Source organism: Macaca nemestrina, chromosome 8 (assembly GCF_043159975.1).
Source record: "Macaca nemestrina isolate mMacNem1 chromosome 8, mMacNem.hap1, whole genome shotgun sequence".
Lineage (NCBI taxonomy): Eukaryota > Metazoa > Chordata > Mammalia > Primates > Cercopithecidae > Macaca > Macaca nemestrina.
In genome coordinates, this window is record NC_092132.1 from 87,487,927 (window position 1) to 87,493,045 (window position 5,119).

Below are 5,119 nucleotides of genomic sequence, written 5' to 3' on the forward strand. Positions count from 1 at the left end.
TTTTTGTTCTTGCTGATTTATTTGAGTTCCTTGTAAATTCTGGATATTAGTCCTTTGCCAGACGTACAGATAGTGAAGATTTTCTCCCACTCTATGGGTTGTTTGTTTTCTGTGCTGATTATTTCTTTTGTTATGCAGAAGCTTTTTATTTAATTAAGTCCCGTCTATTTCTTTGTTTTTGTTGCATTTGCTTTTGGGTTCCTGGTCATGAAGTCTTTGCCTAAGCCAATGTCTAGAAGGGATTTTGCAATGTTATCTTCTAGGATTTTTATGGTTTCAAGTCTTAGATTTATGTCTTTGAACCATCTTGAGTTGATTTTTGTATAAAGTGAGTGTTTAGAATCCAGTTTCATTCTTTCATTTTTTCAAAAATATTTTGTCATCTGGAAATATATATATTTGGTATTATATCTTTTTAACTTCATATTTCATTGTGACAACAAACTTTTTTTTAATTAAACTTTAAGCTTTGGGATACATGTGCAGAACAGTTTAATTCTTCTACATGTGTCTTGCCAATTATCCCAGCACCATTTGTTAAATAGGTTGTCCTTTCCTCACTTTATGTTTTTGTTTGCTTTGTCAAAGATCAGTTGGCTGTGAGTATTAGGCTTTATTTCTGGGTTTTTATTCTGTTCTCTTGCCTATGTGCAAGGTCTATGTGCCTATTTTTATGCCAGTACCATGTTGTTTTGATTACTATAGCCTCATAGTTTAGTTTGAAGTCAGGTAATGTGATGCCTCCAGATTCATTCTTTTTGCTTAGTCTTGCTTTCACTGTGTGGGCTTTTTTTGTTTTCATAGGAATTTTAGGATTTTTTTTTCTAGGTTCATGACGAATGATCATGGTATTTTGATGGGAATTGCATTGAATTTGTATGTTTCTCTTAACAGTATGGTCATTTTGATAGTAGTGATCCTACTCATCCATGAGCATAGGGCATTGATATGGTTTGGTTGTGTCCCCACCAAAATGTCATCTTGAATTGTAGCTTCCATAATTTCCATATGTTGTGGGAGGGTCTCAGTGGGAGGTAATTGAATCATGGGAGTAGGTCTTTCCTGTACTGTTTTTGTGATAGTGAATGAGTCTCACAAGATCTGATGGTTTTATAAAGGGGAGTTCCCCTATACAAACTCTCTTGCCTGCTGCCATGTAAGACGTGATTTTGCTCCTTATTCGCCTTCAGCCATAATTGTGAGGTCTCCTCAGCCATGTGGAAGCGTGAGTCAATTAAACCTCTTTCCTTTGTAAATTACCAAGTCTTAGATATGTCTTTATGAGCAGCGTGAGAACATGCTGATAGAATAAAGTGGTACTGGGTAGTGGGGCACTGCTGTAAAGATACCTGGAAATGTGGAAGTTATTTTGGAACTGGGTAACAGGAAGAGTTTCAAACAGTTTGGAGGACTTGAAGAAGATAGGAACATGTGGGAAAGTTTGAAACTTCCTAGAGACTTGGAAGACTCAGAACACAGGAAGATGTGGGAAAGTTTGGAACTTCCTAGAGACTTGTTGAATGGCTTTGACCAAATGCTGCTGTCTCAGATGGAGAAGAGGAATTTTTTGGAAACTGGAGCAAACGTGACTCTTGCTATGTTTTAGCAAAGAGACTGGTGACATTTTTCGCTGCCCTAGAGATTTGTGGAACTTTGAACTTGAGAGAGATGATTTGATTTAGGGCATCTGTTGCAAGAAATTTCTAAGTAGCAAAGCATTCAAGAGGTGACTTGGGTACTGTGAAAATCATTCAGTTTTATGTATTCACAAAGATATGGTTTGCAATTAGAACTTATGTTTAAAAGTAAGCAAAGCATAAAAGTTCAGAAAGTTTGCAGCCTGACAATACAATATAAAAGAAAATTCCATTTTCTGGGGAGAAATTCAAGCTGGCTGCAGAAATCTGCATAAGTAACAAAAAGCCAAAAGTTAATCCCCAAGACAATGGGGGAAATGTCTCCAGGGCATGTCAGAGAACTTCATGACAGCTCTTCACATCACAGGCCTCCCAGAGGCCTAGGAGGGAAAAATGGTTTCCTGGGCTGGGCCCAGGGCCTTGCTGGTTTGTGGAGTCTCAGGACTTGGTGCCCTGCATCCCAGCTGTGGCAAAAGGGGGCCAATGTACAGCTCAGACCATTGCTGCAGAAGGTGCAAGCCCTAAGCCTTGGTGGTTTACACACAGTGTTGGATCTGCAGGTGCACAGAGGTAAAAGAATGTCTTTGGTATTTTGATATGAATGGCATTGAATTTGTAGATTACTTTGGGTAGTATAGTTATTTTAACAATATTAATTCTTCCAATCTATTACTGTGGATGTCTTTCCATTTCTAGGTGTCATATTAAATTTCTTTTATTTGTGTTTTGTAGTTTTTATGGTAGACGTCTTTTACCTCCTTGGTTATAACTTATTCAAGATATTTTATTTTTGATAGTTATTGTAAATGGAATAGCTTTCTTGATTTCTTTTTTAGCTAGTCAGTCATTCATGTGTAGAAATGTCACTGATTTTGTATACTAATTTTTATTCAGAAATTTAGTAAATTTGTTGATAAGTTCTAAGCGTATTTTGGTAAAGTCTTTTTGTGTAGGGCTCCCATAAGAATTTCTTCTTCCTGCAGCCAATTAAGCCAACTGAGTTCCTTTCCTCATGGGGGCCCAGTGTGCAATGGTTGCAAACAGCAGCTTCCCTGGTAGTGATGCAGACTGTTTGTTGTATGGGTTGCTCTAAAGGACCTTAGAGACAGTCCTTTCAGATGGATGTTCATGTTTCTGACCTTGCACTACCCCAGTGTAGGCTCCAAACAGGCATGCGAGGTGCCATTGGAAAGCCCCAGGGCACTGTGGCCAGGGTTCACATTGGCCAAGTTATGTCATTCCACACCAAGCTGCAGAACAAGGAGCATGTGATTGAGGCCCTGTGCAGGGCCAAGTTCAAGCTCCCCAGCCGCCAGAAGATCTACATCTCAAAGAAGTGGGGCTTCACCAAGTTCAATGCCAATGAATTTGAAGACATGGTGGCTGAGAAGCGGCTCATCCCAGATGGGTCAAGCACATTCCCAGTCGTGGCCCTCTGGACAAGTGGCAGGCCCTGCACTCATGAGGGCTTCCACTGTGCTGCCCCCTCTTAATACTCACCAATAAATTCTACTTCCTGTCCACCTAAAAAATATATATATATACACTTTCACTTCAATTACCCCTCTCTCTTATGTACTTTTAGTCTGTTATTTTAGTTTTATTCTGATTCCCTCAATAAACATTAGTATATTAAAAAAAAAAAAATTTCTTCTAGGGCAGGTCTAGTGGTGATGAATTCCCTCAGCTTTTGCTTGTCTTGGAAATACTTTATTTCTTTTTTATTCCTGAAAGATAACTTTGACAGTTATAGTATCTTTGACAGATTTTTCCTTCAGAACATTAAATGTATTACCCCATTCTCTCCTGACCTGTAAGGTTTCTGCTGGGAAATTTACTGTTAGTGTGATGGAGGTTCCCTTATATTTCACTTGATGCTTTTCTCTTATTGTTTATAGAATTCTCTTTTTATTTTTGACTTCAAAGTTTGAGTGTAATGTGTCACGGATATGAACTTTGTGAGTTGGATGTATTTGGGGATCTTTGAGCTTCCTTTACCTAGATGTCTACCTCTCTTGCAAGACTTGGGAAACTTTAAGCTATTATTTTGCTATACAGGTTTTCTATATCCTTGATCATTCCTTCGCCTTCTGGAACTTTCAAAATTTAAATATTTGGTTGCTTTATGGTGTCCCATATGTTACATAGGCTTAAAAAATTGGTTTTTACTCCCTCTTCTTATTTTTTTTTTTTGTCTCACTGGGTTATTTCAAAAGATTTGTTTTCAAGTTCAGAAATTCTTCTGCTTGATGTAGTCTATTGTTTAAGATCTTGCTTGTATATTTTATTTCATTTATGGAATTATTGAGTTACAGGATTTATTTTAAAATAATATCTATTTCTTTGTTGAATTTCGCAGATCATAAATTATATTTTCTGCTTTCTTTGTATTGTTTATCCATGTTCTCTTATATCTTAGCTTCTTTAATGTCATTATTTTGAATTCTTTTTCAGACATTACATAGATTTCTTTTTCTGTTGGAAGGTATTGCTGGAGAATTGTTGTTTTCCATTGCAGATGTTATCTTTCCTTTCTTTTTCATGTTTCTGGTGTTCTAACATCGATGTCTGTTCATCTGCTATGACAGTACTACTTCTAATAACACAGATTGTTTTTTGTACAGAATGATTATTTCCCACTGATGTATCTAGTGTTGTTTGGGTAGGGCTCTTTGGCTTTGATTCTGGGTGGATGCAATAGTCTCCATATGATTTCTCCTGTAATCAGTGTCAGTGGTACCTGAGTTCCTCAGTGGCCTAGGCTACAGTTGTTGGCGAAGGATGTGGTGAGGGTTTGCTGGGGACAGGAATGTCAGGTAGGCTGGTCCTTGGGAACCAGTGGTGGCAGCAGCAGGCTGGATATGCCAATTTTGGGGCCTCCAGTTGGATTGTTCAAGTCCTGGTAATGGCAGTGGTGGGCCAGGTGGGTAGGTGGATCCTCAGGCCCCTGGGTGGCATGAGTGGCATTAACAATGGCAGCTATAACAGTGGGCTAACCCTTGGGTGTCTCTGTCCTCAGGCCCCTTAACGGTGCACACAGGTACAGGCTGTGGTGGGTGGGTTGTTTGATTCCCAGGTCCCCAGGTGGCATGCTGGGGCATTGGCAGTGCTAGTGGTAGATGAGGTAAGCTTATCTTCAATACCCTGGCTAGTGTGCATGGGTGCCAGCAATGACAGGCAGGGTGGATTAATCCACAAGCCCCCAGAGGATGCATGAAAGTACTGCCAGTGGAGGCTGCAGGCAGGGTCTTCATGTGCCCAGATTGCACATGCATGCCCTGGCAATGGATGGGCCAGGCCTGTTGTCAGGACCCCTGATTGTGCTCATGGGCTCCAGCTGTGGCAGGCAGGTGCGTCTGTCCATCGGTTGATGGTGCTCGAGTGCACCGTGTGTTGTGGGCAGGGAAAATTGATTCCCAGGCATCAGGACAATGAATGTGGGCAGTGGCAGTAGGGGCAGTGGGCAGGGTAGATCTATCCTC

At 40.1% G+C, this 5,119-nt stretch overlaps 1 non-coding gene across 1 annotated transcript; it reads left to right on the plus strand.

Moving 5' to 3' along the window:
* Nucleotides 1-2,614: 2,614 nt before the first annotated feature.
* On the plus strand, nucleotides 2,615-2,748 carry LOC112426742 (small nucleolar RNA SNORA70). Its single transcript, XR_003018145.2, has one exon. It is a non-coding gene; the product is annotated as a small nucleolar RNA SNORA70 (small nucleolar RNA).
* The last annotated feature ends 2,371 nt before the right edge of the window (nucleotides 2,749-5,119 follow it).